Consider the following 18,275-nt stretch of genomic DNA (forward strand, 5'->3'; position numbering starts at 1 on the left):
GACTGTACCTGATAATACGGTGCTTTCTTTGGTTGTGAGGGAACATGGGGTAAAAATGTAGACTTCCCAGCTGTTGCTGTGGAAACGAGGTCCGAGAGACCATCCCCGAACAATTCCTCACCCTTATAAGGCAGAACTTCCATGTGTCGTTTGGAATCTGCATCACCTGTCCACTGCAGAGTCCATAACCCTCTCCTGGCAGAAATGGACATTGCACTAATTTTAGATGCCAGCCGGCAAATATCCCTCTGTGCATCCCTCATGTATAAAAGTGCCTCTTTTATATGCTCTACGTTTAGCAAAATAGTGTCCCTGTCTAGGGTATCTATATTTTCTGACAGGGAATCTGACCACGCAGCAGCGCTGCACATCCAAGCTGAAGCTATAGCCGGTCTCAGTATCACACCTGTGTGTGTATATATAGATTTCAGGATAGCCTCCTGCTTTCTATCAGCAGATTCCTTCAGGGCGGCCGTATCCGGAGACGGTAGTGCCACCTTATTTGACAAGCGTGTGAGCGCTTTATCCACCCTAGGGGATGTTTCCCAGCGTGACCTATCCTCTGGCGGGAAAGGGTACGCCATTAGTAACCTCTTCGAAATTACCATCTTTTTATCAGGGGAAGCCCACGCTTCTTCACACACTTCATTTAACTCTTCAGATGGAGGAAAAGCTACTGGTAGTTTTTTCTCTCCAAACATTATACCCTTTTTTGTGGTACCGGGGGTAACATCAGAAATGTGCAACACATTTTTCATTGCCTCAATCATGTAACGTGTGGCCCTACTGGAAGTTACATTAGTCTCTTCGTCGTCGACACTGGAGTCAGTATCCGTGTCGACATCTGTGTCAACCATCTGAGGTAGCGGGCGTTTTAGAGCCCCTGATGGTTTTTGAGACGCCTGGGCAGGCACAGGCTGAGAAGCCGGCTGTCCCACATTAGGTATGTCGTCAAACCTTTTATGTAAGTAGTCGACACTATCACGTAATTCCTTCCACAGCACCATCCACTCAGGTGTCGACCCCGCAGGGGGTGACATCACATTTACAGGCATCTGCTCCGCCTCCACATAAGCCTCCTCATCAAACATGTCGACACAGCCATACCGACACACCGCAAACACACAGGGAATGCTCTGACAGAGGACAGGACCCCACAAAGCCCTTTGGGGAGACAGAGAGAGAGAGTATGCCAGCACACACCAGAGCGCTATATAACACTGGGATCCCACTATCAATGAGTGTTTTCCCTATAGCTGCTTTTTTATATATATTACATATATATATATATCTATACTGCGCCTAAATTTAGTGCCCCCCCTCTCTCTTTTTTACCCTTCTGTAGTATTCTCAGACTGCAGGGGAGAGCCAGGGAGCTTCCTTCCAGCGGAACTGTGAGGGACAAATGGCGCCAGTGTGCTGAGGGAGAAGCCCCGCCTCCTTTTCGGCAGACTTTCTCACGCTTTTTCTGTGATACTGGCAGGGGTAATTTTACATCTATATAGCCTCTGGGACTATATATGATGTATATTTTGCCAGCCAAGGTGTTATTTATTGCCCTCAGGGCGCCCCCCCCCCCCCAGCGCCCTGCACCCATCAGTGACCGAAGTGTAAGGTGTACATGAGGAGCAATGGCGCACAGCTGCAGTGCTGTGCGCTACCTTGGTGAAGACCGAAGTCTTCTGCCGCCGATTTTCCGGACTTTCTTCGTGCTTCTGGCTCTGTAAGGGGGACGGCGGCGCGGCTCCGGGAACGAACACCAAGGTCGGGTCCTGCGGTCGATACCTCTGGAGCTAATGGTGTCCAGTAGCCTAAGAAGCCCAAACTACCACCTGTTAGGTAGGTTCGCTTCTTCTCCCCTTAGTCCCTCGCTGCAGTGAGTCTGTTGCCAGCAGATCTCACTGAAAATAAAAAACCTAAATATACTTTCTTTCTAGGTGCTCAGGAGAGCCCCTAGTGTGCATCCAGCTCGGCCGGGCACAAGAATCTAACTGAGGTCTGGAGGAGGGTCTTAGTGGGAGGAGCCAGTGCACACCAGTAGTCTAAAAGCTTTCTTTATAGTTGTGCCCAGTCTCCTGCGGAGCCGCTAATCCCCATGGTCCTTACGGAGTCCCCAGCATCCACTTAGGACGTTAGAGAAATATTGATTTTAGTGCCTAATTATGTGCCCCCCCTCTCTTTTTACCCTCTTCTACCGTGTATCTGCAGGGGAGAGCCTGGGGAGCTTCCTCTCAGCGGAGCTGTGGAGAAAAAATGGCGCTGGTGAGTGCAGAGGAAGAAGCTCCGCCCCCTCGGCGGCAGGCTTCTGTCCCACTTAAATATGCAATTTTTGGCTGGGGCTCATACATATATACAGTGCCCAGCTGTATATATGTTTAACTTTTGCCAAAAGAGGTCCCAAATGCTGCCCAGGGCGCCCCCCTGCGCCCTGCACCCTTACAGTGACCGGAGTATGTGAGGCGTGTGGGAGCAATGGCGCACAGCTGCAGTGCTGTGCGTTACCTCAGTGAAGAACGGAGTCTTCTGCCGCCTGTGAAGTCTTCTTTGCTTCTCATACTCACCCGGCTTCTGTCTTCCGGCTCTGCGAGGGGGACGGCGGCGCGGCTCTGGGATCGGACGGCGAGGGTGAGATCCTGCGTACGATCCCTCTGGAGCTAATGGTGTCCAGTAGCCTAAGAAGCAGGACCTAGCTTCAGAGAGTAGGGCTGCTTCTCTCGCCTCAGTCCCACGATGCAGGGAGTCTGTTGCCAGCAGAGCTCCCTGAAAATAAAAAACCTAACAAAATACTTTCTCTCAGCAAACTCAGGAGAGCTCACTGAAAAGCACCCAGCTCGTCTGGGCACAGTATCAAACTGAGGTCTGGAGGAGGGGCATAGAGGGAGGAGCCAGTGCACACCAGAACCTAAATTCTTTCTTAAAGTGCCCATGTCTCCTGCGGAGCCCGTCTATCCCCATGGTCCTTACGGAGTCCCCAGCATCCACTAGGACGTTCGAGAAATAACGAATCGGGTTTGCTACATACTATAAATACGGTATAGAATACTGTAGGGGTAAAGGCAGTTTATAGCACTTTAGGAGCACTCTCACTGGCTCATCATCGCAGGTCAGTGTGATCGGTCTTCTCTTCCAGGGAAGGATATATGCAAGTTTCCTACATACATAAAAAAGCATCTCACTCAAAGAAAAAAAGGTGCAACCCGAAAAAGCTGTGACTCGACGCTGAATATCCTATATCCAAGGAGGAAAACAGTCCAATTGGAGCGGACTGTCCTGCTATCCCATTTATCACAACTTTTGGATGATGCCCTGTGTACTATTGCAGTTGCGTGTGCCACATTAAAGGGGTGTAGTATGGTATGTCGGCGGCCGTGCTCCCGGGGACCAGCATACCGGCGCCGGGAGCCCGACCGCCGACATACCGACAGCGTGGCGAGCGCAAATGAGCCCCTTGCAGGCTCGCTGCGCACGACACGCTATTTTATTTTCCCTCCAGGGGGGTCGTGGACCCCCACGAGGGAGAAAAAGTGTCTGTATGTCGGCTGTCGGGATTCTGGCGCCGGTATACTGTGTGCCGGGATCCCGACAGTCGGCATACTGAAGACCACTCCATTAAAGGGGTGTTTGCAGGGCAGGACAAGGAGGCTGACAGCTTTCAAAACACACTGATTGAACTTGAATGCTCACATTGGGTTTGTGTCAGAAATTTCTCACTCCACACTTAGGGATTCGCTTCTCTAACAGCAGACAGTCTGATAGATTTGCAGACTTCTGTAGAAATGCGTGGCTTGGTGGATTCATATGTTTAGATAAATTAGGAGATCCCACCATCTACTGGCCTAAATATGTGGGTCTGTAATGAAGTTGAGAGAGAACACTAGACTTTTTAGGAGCACAATTGGTAAAAAAAAGCACGGTCTAATAACAACAATTTAATACAACACTTCCCAGCACTAGTAGAAAACATTTGTCTACAAATGCAAAATAAACCCCAGAGCGTAGAATATATTAGATCACTTAAAACAAGTATAAAATATAATAATCATGATGATTAACGGAGTGAAAGAAAGTATTTTATATAGCAGACATAAGAAAAAACTATAATCCTTTGAGGGGGTCTAGAATACAACAGATTTACTAGAGTAGCGAACTATACTATAAGACTAGAGACTAAGGGGGTGATTCACTAAAGGATCGTAGAAGCGATCCTTTGTGCAGTTTCCCGATGGTGAGCAAACTACACATGCGCAGGGCCCGTTCTGAGCATATGCAGAAGGGTCCCGCGATGCAATCGCAAGTAAGCAAATACATCTGCCTGAGCGACAGGCAGAGGCAATCTGAGGTAGAGACGGGAGTGGTGTGGCCAAGGACTGCGTCATGGACGCAGTTTCCGTGGCCTCCCAAAGCTACCTGCGACGGCAAGCCTGAATCACAGGTGAACATCGCGACCATCTCATCTCATATACGATCACATCACAAATGCAGGAAGGAAGTGTTCTGCACCTCCTACTGCATTTGCATTGCTAATGATGCTGGTGAAAAGAGTTTAGCAATTGCACTCCTTAGTGAATTAGGCCCTAAGATATTAAGCATATTTTACTGAGAAAAATGTATGCATTTTAAAGGGCTATTTATCAAACATACAATATTAAAGTTCTGAGTGAAAATCTGTTTTGGAGTTACATGTGCATTACGTTACTTGTACTCCCACACAAGGCCGTAACTAGGTGTGCGCGGAGTGTGTGATTGCACATAGCGCTGCAGGGTAGGGGGGCTGTTGGCGCCACTTGTCAATGATCTGTTTTAATTACTTACACTTGTAGCTTCCCCCTTTTTTGAAGTCCGGCATCTCCTGCCAGCCCGTCTCCTACCACCACCCTTTCTGTTGCTAAACCTATACAACATTCATGAACTTAGCTTGAGTACTCTTTGTTATTCACTCACACTGATGATGGTGGTGCATTATCTAGTCATGTTATGGCTTTCTGCAGACATCCTATGGAAGGTGTGTCCTTTTAATTCTAGATGGAGCCACAAAGCATAAATATGACTCCTAAGGGCACAATACATTAAGAAGCATTATAAGACAGCAATGATTATTATTGAATAGATTGGGTCATTAATGTTTAGTATAGCGAAAGGACACTACATACAGATTACGATGGTCCGATGCTCGCAATGCTCCCAATCGATGTTTCGATGTTTGGGCGGGGGGGGGGGGGGGGACTTTTTTTATTTTATTTAATTCAAATCATTTTGGATAGGGTTAAATTCATGTTCTTCACCTAATTCACTCATTAAAAATAAAAAAACCGACCATTTCGGAGCGTTTTTTTTGGGGAAAAATAGTCAGTTAAGTGGTTAAAAAAAACAAAACTATTGTTAACACTATTGTTAAAAAATGTATGTAGAAAATGTCCTCCATGTAGAAAAAGGCGTGTCTGTCCCTTTAAAGTGACATCACCAAATTCAAATGCCATAGCAGAGCAGTGACAGTTGGTGTGCTGTGGCTGTTTATCAGAGCTGTAGGCTGTACCTAACCGAGGAGACCGCAAGGGATCTGTTGGAAAGGCGATTATTTAAAGAGGTGTTCACTGGCAACATCCGTCATGTCAGGTTGGAGCATAAAACTACAGTATCTATAATATGTAGTAAATGGTTATAAGGCAGGATTAATTTACGCTTCAGTCATGTCTGCCTTGCCATAAGTGCCTAAGTTAGTAATACTTAATTGATGCCAAACATGTATTATCCTATATATTTACTTGCTATAATGACATTACCTTATTTAAATGACCATATTTGGCAAAGAGTTTTCCTGCCAACATTCCTGATTTGGAACGGGACATTTTAGGCTTCTGATTTTCTTAGTACATTTTTGATCCACCCACAGGACACCGCCTAAGAATAAATAACATCGCCTAATCTCTTGTGTAGCAGAAATAGGGACTGTACTCCCAAAATCAGGACTATTAGGAATATGCAAATGTGCAATTAGGGGATTAAGACTCATGAATACTAGGAAAGTACTAACATAGAATTAAATCTGATCATTTTGGAAAGTCTCATTTTCTGCTACATTTGTACATACAGTGCTTGCCACCGTTTTGTCTCTCCTGTCCGGAAGCAGCCCAGAGAGGAGATGCTGTGGGTTGCGGGGCCAGGCTGTCGCTTCATTAGGCGACTTGCATCATTAGCCCCTCCCCTCAATACAGCAACGTGATTCCGGTGATTATCTCCAAAATAGGAAGCGTGCAGGATGCGGGAAATCCACCTACTCTTCTGGGGGTGCAGGGGACTACCCAAGTCTCTCACAGCTTCCAGGAGAGTAGGCAAATATGCATGTGTAATATATACTGCATTTCTCTGGCTTTTACCACATTTGTACCAAATTCCTGTTCCTTTGCTTTTGTCCCTATTTTAGGTATATTTCATAGCTCTTTTAGAGTAAGCACCTTTTTTTTTTATTTATATTTATACTTTTCATAACAGTATCTTTTGTCAACTGGCTGCATTTTGTTTTGTTTTTTGTTTTTTTTGTTCCCAGAGTAGACTGGGGTAGGTCTACCCTAACTGAACTTAATTACAACTAAAATACAAGCTACATTACTATCTTATCCAGTAGCGCTTACAGTAACTGAGGAAACACCGATATGTATGTGATGAAGGCAACCATGGGGGTAATTCAGAGTTGATTGTAGATATGCTAAATTTAGCACATCTACGATCACTTTCACAGACATGCGGGGGGACGCCCAGCGCAGGGCTAGTCCGCCCCGCCGCACAGGTACAAAAGCATCGCACAGTGACGTAGGGAGCTACTCGTCAGGTACTGACGAGTAGCTCCCTACCAGCGCAGCTCATGCGCGCTGGCAGGGAGCTTCTCGCCGCATCCTGGGTCGCAGCGGCTGCGTGTGACGTCACGCAGTCGCCGTGGCCCGTCCCCCCAACGGTCCGGACACGCCTCCGTTGTCCAGACCATGCCCCGCTAACAGCGTTTTAACGCCGTTGGTATGCCCCCTCCTGCCCGCGACCGCATCTGCCTGTCAATCAGGCAGAGGCGATTGCAGCCCAGAGATGCTGATAGCATCTCACTGGGCTCCAGGGGTGCGCACGCGCAGTGCGGCAGCTGCGCACTCCATAAAAAGATTCAGACTGCGAAAGCTGCCGCTGCACCGATCCATTCTGAATTACCCCCCATGTTTGTTTTAAATCTCTGCTTGTGCTTTCTCACTGTACAGTGTGAGTGAATGTGAGTTTCTCTCCTACTAAGAAATCTAATTTCTTTCTTGCAGGCTCCATCAAAACTCCCCTTATTAATGTGGGCCGAGAGTTACAACCCACTGTAAGAGGGATCAGACGAAGGAGAATGCAAGTGGCCGAAAGAATTCAAGTGCTGAATAACTTGAGGCTGCTGATGGAGGCCAGGCCATTTAGAAGAAATTAGCAGCGCCGTAGCTAAGGCAGATGCCTTGTGGGCGCGACAGGCTGCCGCTATGCTAATTACCTAGTGCTGCTGTGTGTCCAACAACTTAAGGAGGGAAAGGGGGCACTCGAGGGGAAGGCCAGGATCTTGCGCCTCAGTCGGCGTCACGGGGCGGGGGTTGGAGACCTCTGGAAGAATCCCAGTGGGCTCCGGTCCAGGTCCGGTACGTCGCAGACGCCCCCCGCGACAGGCCCGTGATACGGGGTCTGTCTGGTTCCCCAGTGGTGCGTCCTGTCCCAGCGGTGCGCACTCTGGATGCTGGGTGCACAGGGAATACTTGCCTATCTGACCCTCTCCATGAGGGAGAAAATGCTCTGTTCCTGGACTTTCCTGGTAATGTATGATTGCCATCACCTGTGGTGAGCTAGTTAATTGATAAGAAAGGTGTTTCACCACAGGTGATGGCAATCATACATTACCAGGAAAGTCCCAGGAACAGAACATTTTCTCCCTCATGGAGAGGGTCAGATAGGCAAGTATGGCACGGGGGTAGGTCAGTGGGGTCATGGGCATGTCCGCAGCGAGAGAGTGAGGTTGCGAGTGCCAGCGGCACTCTCACAAGGCCCTGTGATGCAGGGACTGGTGAGAGCACCAGAGTGTGGAGCCAGACGAGAAGCTGGCGCCATTTTGATGGCTCAGATGCAGAGTGATGGCAGCTCTCCGTTGCATAGGGGGCTGCGGGGGGTGTCGGATGCGGCTGCTTTGATAGGGAGGCAAGTGCCTCCGAGGGGGCAACAGTCCAATCGTGCTAGGTAGCCTTCTAGGGTATGTGCTGGTAGGTCTTATGCGGATCTGTTATGGCAGGCTCCTGCGCAGGGACGAGGTGTGGGGCCCTCTAGTCGCCTCCCTCCTAGGGCTGAGGATAGCGCTGGGGGCAATTTTGATGTGGCTGCAGTGTCCTCCCTGTGTGCTTCAATAGTGTCAGCGATAGTTCCCATTATTACCACCATTCCTGGTGGAGGGTTTCAGGTAGCAGGATGGGGGTTGATACTTCTGCGCTGGCGTCGCAGTTGGTGCAAGTTTTATTGCCCGCTTTACTGTGTCATTGCTGGAGCATAAGGAGGGGCCATGTCCAGGGAGTTTGTATCAGATGCTATTCCTGTTGTGCCGAAAGTGTTCGCTAACGGCCTTTCCTCATGTGCCGACTCGTCCAGCGACGGTGGTGACATGGAGAGACCTCATACTGAGGGCGAAGCACCAGGGACTTCTTGTGCCACTGTAACCGGTGGGTCCCCTGGTGATCCAGATTGGGAATGGGGCGTTTCATCCGGGTCAGGCTCTAGCATGTCTGAGTCCAGCAAGTCAGGGCATGAGTGCGGGTCGTGCCAGGGCAAAAGTGGCAGGGGCAGGAGGAGACAGTGGAGAAGGGGGTGAAATGGTGGCCTTCTCCAAGAGGGCCGTTTTGCCTAGGCTGGCGTCTCATGTCGTGGTCCAGGAGGATGGGGTCTTTTGTAAGGTGCTTCACTCCAAGACTGGTAGAGGGCACTGGGTTTCACTGGGTCGCTGCCAGGATTGCAGGATTTGTCCCATGGTCTTGACTGCGTCCTATATGACGCTTTGCCCAGTTTCAAAGGGCGCTTGGTTGATGCATTTGGATGCATCGCCACTTACCTGTTGCAGCGGGTTGGTCCATAAATCAAATCCGGGTGTTGGGCAGGTGGAAATCTTGAACTGTATGTTCAAGAGATACATCAAGTTTTAGCCTGTGCAGTGCATCCTAACTTGAGGATTAGCTACTCGCCACCTTTGGTGGGGGTCTTGAGGAATTTTTTGTTTTACCTCCAGTTTTAACTTCGGCTATTGCCGGCTGGTGGATGATTTGTGTTTTTTGCCTCAAGTCAAGTTAGGTTAACCCGCGCACCCGCTAGGCTGTTCTTTTCCCCCACCACCATACTTTAGTTTATTTAAATTCATCTAAAATTAAATTCCTTTAAATAAAATGTTGACCCCTTTCACCGCCAAGTCAGTTGTCCGTGTCATTATTTATTTAGTTAAGATTGTGTGAGGGGAGTGTGAGTGTATTGGCAGATAGAGAGTTTATCTAGGAGAACTGGACGTGGCACAATGGGGGTAATTCCAAGTTGATCGCAGCAGGAATTTTTTTTTAGCAGTTGGGCAAAACCATGTGCACAAAATAACCCACCCAAATCTAACTCTCTCTGCACATGTTATATCTGCCCGATATAACATGTGCAGAGAGAGTTAGATTTGGGTGGGTTATTTTGTTTCTGTGCAGGGTAAATACTGGCCGCTTAATTTTTACACTGCAATTTAGATTGCAGATTTAACTCACCACACCCAAATCTATCTCTCTCTGCACATGTTATATCTGCCTCCCCTGCAGTGCACATGGTTTTGCCCAATTGCTATCAAAAATCCTGCTACGATCAACTCAGAATTACCCCCATGGTGCGCTCTCTCTGCTACCTCCACACCAGCTGTGACAGCACTAAATAGAGGACCCCTGGGAGAGCCGGACTAGACCTAACACTTGGAACTACTGCCGGCCATTCCGCGCCGTACACTTACCCTCAGACGCTAGGACTCCTCATAAGAGCCAGACCGGTTCAGTGGAAACCACACTGCTGGAAAAGGGAGCCGCTGGGAGCAGTCCACATTAAGTGGGACGCTTTGACACAGGAAGCAGGACACACTGTACAACAGTTTCTTACCAGCAAGACTGAAGAGAACCGGGACGCCATTTACAAAGTGTGCTATAACTACACTCTATTACATTTATTTGTGAAGTCTAGATTACTAGACTAGTACTAGATATTGGCAACCCAACAGGTTTAACTATGACCATTATATATTTATATGCAACGCCCTTAGGTCTTATTATATAGTAACCACAGTGTTAGTGTTTTATGTATATAACTTACTATATCCTATGTTTGTGCATACATTATCAATTTGTGATTTAGATAAATAAACTTATAAACTTTAAAAAACAATAATAATAATAATAATAATAATAATAAATATTGTACATTAACATTACCAGATCTTCACTCCATAAGTAAAAATAGATATTTGTGATACAAGATATTCATCTACCACATAGGGGGGTATACAATTAAGCACGATAAAACATTGGGTGCAAAAAACAATTACAATTTTTCACAGATATATTTTTTTTTACAGGCTATCCAATTAGAACGCCCGTAAAAAAAAATATTTTTTTCATGAAAACACACAGGTTCAGTGACACCTTTGTAATTTGGAGGCCTGGGGCAGGTGAAACAAAATCCCCTATTAGCTGCAGCTCGCGTCAGCTTCTAATTGGATAGCCCGCAGCGATAAAATTACCTACTGTAAATGGACGTGAGTAATTGGATACTGGCCTTAGCGCCTGTACTACGTATTATAAGTGACTGTTGTGTGACTATACCCCTTTACAGTAAGACCACACCCCTTTTGGAGTCATTATTTTAAAAAAATTGGGGGGGGGGGGGGGGCACCAGTGTTCTTTCTAGCACAGGGCACTAAGACACCTAGTTACGGCTCTGCTCCCACAACAGCTAAAAAGCTACCGGTTTTCTACAACTGCCATAGACACAGAGTACAATTGGGGGTTACAATAGGATTCTCCTTCTACACCAGAAAATAAGATTTTACTTGCCGGTAAATCTATTTCTCGTAGTCCATAGTGGATGCTGGGGACTCCGTAAGCACCATGGGGATAGACGGGCTCCGCAGGAGACATGGGCACTTTAAGAAAGAATTTAGGTTCTGGTGTGCACAGGCTCCTCCCTCTATGCCCCTCCTCCAGACCTCAGTTAGAGAAACTGTGCCCAGAAGAGCGGACAGTACAAGGAAAGGATTTTGGTAATCCAGGGCAAGATTCATACCAGCCACACCAATCACACCGTATAACATGTGATAACAACCAGTTAACAGTATGACAAATAACAGAGCATCAGGTCAAACCCTGATGCAACCATAATTGAAGCAATAACTATATACAAGTATTGCAGAAGAAGTCCGCACTTGGGACGGGCGCCCAGCATCCACTACGGACTACGAGAAATAGATTTACCGGTAAGTAAAATCTTATTTTCTCTAACGTCCTAGTGGATGCTGGGGACTCCGTAAGGACCATGGGGATTATACCAAAGCTCCCAAACGGGCGGGAGAGTGCGGATGACTCTGCAGCACCGATTGAGCAAACACAAGGTCCTCCTCAGCCAGGGTATCAAACTTGAAGAACTTTGCAAAAGTGTTTGAACCTGACCAAGTAGCCGCTCGGCAAAGCTGTAATGCCGAGACCCCTCGGGCAGCCGCCCAAGAAGAGCCCACCTTCCTAGTGGAATGGGCCTTAACTGATTTTGGCAGCGGCATTCCAGCCGCAGAATGAGCCTGCTGAATCGTGTTACAGATCCAGCGAGCAATAGTTTGCTTTGAAGCAGGAGCACCAAGCTTGTTGGAAGCATACAGGATAAACAAAGACTCTGTTTTCCTGACCCTAGCCGTTCTGGCTACATAAACCTTCAAAACCCTGACCACATCAAGTAACTCTGAATCCTCCAAGTCAGTAGTAGCCACAGGCACCACAATAGGTTGGTTTATATGAAAGGATGAAACCACTTTCGGCAGAAATTGTGGACGGGTCCGCAATTCCGCTCTATCCGCATGGAAAACCAAATAGGGGCTTTTATGTGACAAAGCCGCCAACTCTGACGCACGCCTAGCCGAAGCCAAGGCTAATAGCATGACCACCTTCCACGTGAGATATTTCAACTCCACCGTTTTGAGTGGTTCAAACCAGTGGGATTTCAGGAAACTCAACACCACGTTAAGATCCCAAGGTGCCACTGGAGGCACAAAAGGAGGCTAAATATGCAGCACTCCCTTTACAAACGTCTGAACTTCAGGTAAAGAAGCCAACTCCTTTTGAAAGAAAATGGATAGGGCCGAAATCTGGACCTTAATGGAACCCAATTTTAGGCCCAAACTCACTTCGGACTGTAGGAAGTGAAGGAAACGGCCCAGCTGGAATTCCTCCGTAGGAGCATTCCTGGCATCACACCAAGCAACATATTTTCGCCATATACGGTGATAATGTTGAGCTGTCACGTCCTTCCTAGCCTTTATCAGCGTAGGAATGACCTCATATGGAATGCCTTTCTCTGCTAGGATCCGGTGTTCAACCGCCATGCCGTCAAACGTAGCCGCGGTAAGTCTTGGAACAGACAGGGCCCCTGTTGCTACAAATTCTGTCTTAGAGGAAGAGGCCACGGGTCCTCTGTGAGCATTTCTTGCAGATCTGGATACCAAGTCCTTCGTGGCCAATCTGGAACAATGAGTATTGTTCTCACTCCTCTTTTTCTTATTATCCTCAGCACCTTGGGTATGAGAGGAAGAGGAGGAAATACATAGACCGACTGGAACACCCACGGTGTCACCAGGGCGTCTACAGCTATCGCCTGAGGGTCTCTTGACCTGGCGCAATACCTCTGTAGCTTTTTGTTGAGGCGGGATGCCATCATATCCACCTGTGGCAGTTCCCACCGAATTGTAATCTGTGCGAAGAATTCCTGATGAAGTCCCCACTCTCCCGGGTGGAGGTCGTGTCTGCTGAGGAAGTCTGCTTCCCAGTTGTCCACTCCCGGGATGAACACTGCTGACAGTGCGCTTACGTGATTCTCCGCCCAGCGAAGAATTCTGGTGGCTTCCGCCATCGCCACTCTGCTCCTTGTGCCGCCTTGGCGGTTTACATAAGCTACTGCGGTGATGTTGTCTGACTGACTCAGAACCGGTTGATCGCGAAGCAGGGTCTCCGCTTGACGTAGGGCGTTGTATATGGCCCTTAGTTCCAGGATGTTGATGTGAAGGCAAGTCTCTTGACTTGACCACAGACCTTGGAAATTTCTTCCCTGTGTGACTGCACCCCAACCTCGGAGGCTTGCGTCCGTGGTCACCAGGACCCAGTCCTGAATGCCGAATCTGCGGCCCTCGAGAAGTTGAGCGCTCTGTAGCCACTACAGGAGTGACACCCTGGCCCTGGGGGATAGGGTGATTAACCGATGCATCTGAAGATGTGATCCGGACCACTTGTCCAGTAAGTCCCATTGAAAAGTCCTCGCATGGAACCTGCCGAAAGGAATGGCCTCGTATGATGCCACCATCTTTCCCAGGACACGAGTGCAGTGATGCACTGACACCTGTTTTGGTTTTAATAGGTTCCTGACCAGTGTCATGAGTTCCTGAGCTTTCTCCATCGGGAGATAAACCCTTTTCTGGTCTGTGTCTAATATCATGCCCAGGATAGGCAGACGAGTCGTAGGAACCAACTGCGACTTTAGAATATTTAGAATCCAGCCGTGTTGCCGTAACACTTCCAGAGAAAGTGCTACACTGATCAGCAACTGCTCTCTTGATCTCGCTTTTATGAGGAGATCGTCCAAGTATGGGATAATTGTGACTCCTTGCTTCCGCAGGAGTACCATCATTTCCGCCATTACCTTGGTATATATTCTCGGTGCCGTGGAGAGACCAAACGGCAACGTCTAAAATTGGTAATGACAATCCTGTGCCACAAATCTGAGGTACGCCTGATTCAGGGATTTTAAATTCAATATGGGTCTGACCGAACCGTCCGGTTTCGGGACAACAAACATGGTCGAATAATAACCCCTTCCTTGTTGAAGGAGGGGAACCTTGACCACCACCTGTTGAAGATACAATTTGTGAATTGCAGTTAACACTATTTCCCTCTCGTGGGGGGGAGCTGGCAGGGCCGATTTGAGGTATCGGTGAGGGGGCATGTCCTCGAATTCCAGCTTGTATCCCCGAGACACAATCTCTATTGCCCAGGGATCCAACTGGGAGTCAACCCACTTGTGGCTGAAATTTCGAAGACGTGCCCCCACCGGGCCTAGCTCCGCTTGTGGAGCCCCAGCGTCATGCGGTGGATTTTGTAGAGGCCGGGGAGAACTTCTGTTCCTGGGAACTAGCTGTGTTGTGCAGCTTCTTTCCTCTGCCCCTGCCTCTGGCAAGAAAGGACGCACCTCAGACTTTCTTGTTTTTCTGTGATCGAAAGGACTGCATTTGATAATACGGTGCTCTCTTAGGCTGTGAGGAAACATATGGCAAAAAATTTGACTTTCCAGCAGTAGCTGTGGAGACCAGGTCCGAGAGACCCTCCCCAAACAATTCCTCACCCTTGTAAGGTAAAACCTCCATATGCCTTTCTGAGTCGGCATCACCTGTCCATTGTCGAGTCCACAGGACCCTTCTGGCAGAAATTGACATAGCATTTATTCTAGAACCCAGTAGACTAATGTCTCTTTGAGCATCTCTCATATATAGGACAGCGTCTTTAATATGCCCCAAGGTCAACAATATAGTATCCTTGTCTAAGGTATCAATTTCCTCAGACACGGTATCCGTCCATGCTGCTACAGCACTACACACCCAGGCCGACGCGATCGCCGGCCTCAGTAAGGTACCTGAATGTGTATAAATGGACTTCAGGGTAACCTCCTGTTTGCGAGCCGTATCCTGTGACGGCAGGGCCACCTTCTTGGATAAGCGTGTTAAAGCTTTGTCCACCTTAGGGGAGGATTCCCAGCGTAACCTGTCCGTTTGCGGGAAAGGATACGCCATAAGAATCCTTTCGGAAATCTGCAGTTTTTTATCTGGAGATTCCCAAGCCTTTTCACATAACTCATTTAGCTCGTGTGAGGGGGGAAAGGTTACCTCCGGTTTCTTTTCCCCATACATATGCACCCTCTTGTCAGGGACTGGGGTTTCCTCTGTGATGTGCAACACATCCTTAATTGCTATAATCGTATAATGGATGGATCTAGCCAATTTTGGCTGTAACTTTGCATCATCGTAATCGACACTGGAGTCAGAATCCATGTCGGTATCTGTGTCAACAATTTGGGATAGTGGGCGCTTCTGAGACCCCGACGGCCTCTGCGACATAGGATCAGGCACGGGTTGGGACCCTGACTGTCCTGAGGCTTCAGCTTTTTCTAACCTTTTATGCAAGGAATTAACATTATCATTTAAAACCTTCCACATATCCATCCAATCAGGTGTCGGCGCCGTCGGCGGAGACACCACATTCACTTGCTCCCGCTCTGCTTCCACATAGCCTTCCTCATCAGACATGTCGACACAAGCGTACCGACACACCACACACACAGGGAATGCCCTTTTTGAAGACAGTTCCCCCACAGGCCCTTAGGAGAGAGAGTATGCCAGGACACACCCCAGCGCTATCAACCCAGGAATAACACAGTAACTTAATGTTAACCCAGTAGCTGCTGTTTATATATTGATTTTAGCGCCTAATTATGTGCCCCCCCTCTCTTTTTACCCTCTTCTACCCTGTATCTGCAGGGGAGAGCCTGGGGAGCTTCCTCTCAGTGGAGCTGTGGAGAAAAAATGGCGCTGGTGAGTGCTGAGGAAGAAGCTCCGCCCCCTCGGCGGCGGGCTTCTGTCCCGCTTAAATATGCAATTTTTGGCGGGGGCTCATACATATATACAGTGCCCAGCTGTATATATGTTTAACTTTTGCCAAAAGAGGTCCCAAATGCTGCCCAGGGCGCCCCCCCCCTGCGCCCTGCACCCTTACAGTGACCGGAGTATGTGAGGCGTGTGGGAGCAATGGCGCACAGCTGCAGTGCTGTGCGTTACCTCAGTGAAGAACGGAGTCTTCTGCCGCCTGTGAAGTCTTCTTTGCTTCTCATACTCACCCGGCTTCTGTCTTCCGGCTCTGCGAGGGGGACGGCGGCGCGGCTCTGGGATCGGACGGCGAGGGTGAGATCCTGCGTACGATCCCTCTGGAGCTAATGGTGTCCAGTAGCCTAAGAAGCAGGACCTAGCTTCAGAGAGTAGGGCTGCTTCTCTCGCCTCAGTCCCACGATGCAGGGAGTCTGTTGCCAGCAGAGCTCCCTGAAAATAAAAAACCTAACAAAATACTTTCTCTCAGCAAACTCAGGAGAGCTCACTGAAAAGCACCCAGCTCGTCTGGGCACAGTATCAAACTGAGGTCTGGAGGAGGGGCATAGAGGGAGGAGCCAGTGCACACCAGAACCTAAATTCTTTCTTAAAGTGCCCATGTCTCCTGCGGAGCCCGTCTATCCCCATGGTCCTTACGGAGTCCCCAGCATCCACTAGGACGTTCGAGAAATAACGAATCGGGTTTGCTACATACTATAAATACGGTATAGAATACTGTAGGGGTAAAGGCAGTTTATAGCACTTTAGGAGCACTCTCACTGGCTCATCATCGCAGGTCAGTGTGACCGGTCTTCTCTTCCAGGGAAGGATATATGCAAGTTTCCTACATACATAAAAAAGCATCTCACTCAAAGAAAAAAAAGGTGTGACCCGAAAAAGGTGTGACTCGACGCTGAATATCCTATATCCAAGGAGGAAAACAGTCCAATTGGAGCGGACTGTCCTGCTATCCCATTTATCACAACTTTTGGATGATGCCCTGTGTACTATTGCAGTTGCGTGTGCCACATTAAAGGGGTGTAGTATAATATGTCGGCGGCCGTGCTCCCGGCGACCAGCATACCGGCGCCGGCATACCAACAGCGTGGCGAGCGCAAATGAGCCCCTTGCAGGCTCGCTGCGCACGACACGCTATTTTATTTTCCCTCCAGGGGGGTCGTGGACCCCCACGAGGGAGAAAAAGTGTCTGTATGTCGGCTGTCGGGATTCTGGCGCCGGTATACTGTGTGCCGGGATCCCGACAGTCGGCATACTGAAGACCACTCCATTAAAGGGGTGTTTGCAGGGCAGGACAAGGAGGCTGACAGCTTTCAAAACACACTGATTGAACTTGAATGCTCACATTGGGTTTGTGTCAGAAATTTCTCACTCCACACTTAGGGATTCGCTTCTCTAACAGCAGACACAGAATGACTGATAGATTTGCAGACTTCTGTAGAAATGCGTGGCTTGGTGGATTCATATGTTTAGATAAATTAGGAGATCCCACCATCTACTGGCCTAAATATGTGGGTCTGTAATGAAGTTGAGAGAGAACACTAGACTTTTTAGGAGGAAGGCAGAGGGAGATTAGGCCAACACTGAACAAGGGGCCTAATTCAGCATTGATTGATTGCAAAAAATCGCACAACTTCAACCCTTTACACTAGCATGTGGTGGGACGCCCAGCACAGGTCAAGTCCGCCCCACATGACGGGCTCTTTTCCCTCTCATGATAAGGGTTGCCCTCTGCCTGCGCAGCCTAGCTGCGAAGGCAGGTGGCTACTCGCCATGTTTCGGGATGCAGCGGCTGCGTGTGACGTAACCTAGCCGCTGCGGCCCATCCCATAAATGGTCTGGACACGCCTGCATTGTCCGGACCACCGCCCCCAACAAACGCCGTGTTGACGCCCCCTCCCGCCCCGCGAACACCTCTGCTCTGTCAATCAGGCAGAGGTGTTCGCATATGTGAGATGCTGTCACATCTCACTGTATGCGCACACGTAGTACGGCTTCTGCTCGTGCGCACACTGCAAAAGGGCTTTAGTATGCAAGCGTTCCATGCTGAATCGGGACCAATGTATGGCAGTGTTTCCCAGCATCTGTCCTCAAGCCACACTAACAGTTCAGGTTTCAGTAATATCTATGCTTAAACACAGATGGTTAAATAAAAATAACCAAGGTGCCAATAAGTCACCTGTGCTCAAGTTTGGCTATCCTTTAAACCTGGACTGGTAGTTTGCCTTGAGAAACGTGGTTGGGAAAAACATTGATGTATGTTATTTTCAAGGTCCAGATCTGAAAATTTTAATTTGGGGGCTTGGTGGTCCTTCAGGTG

The 18,275-nt window shown here is 48.6% G+C and overlaps 1 protein-coding gene across 1 annotated transcript in view; it reads right to left on the reverse strand.

Annotated features, from left to right (window-relative positions):
• The window catches only part of GPD2 (glycerol-3-phosphate dehydrogenase 2), a 368,081-nt gene that overhangs the window by 199,228 nt on the left and 150,578 nt on the right, over nucleotides 1-18,275 (reverse strand). The window lies entirely within an intron of this gene.

The sequence above is a fragment of the Pseudophryne corroboree genome, chromosome 7, assembly GCF_028390025.1.
Source record: "Pseudophryne corroboree isolate aPseCor3 chromosome 7, aPseCor3.hap2, whole genome shotgun sequence".
Classification (NCBI taxonomy): Eukaryota; Metazoa; Chordata; class Amphibia; order Anura; family Myobatrachidae; genus Pseudophryne; species Pseudophryne corroboree.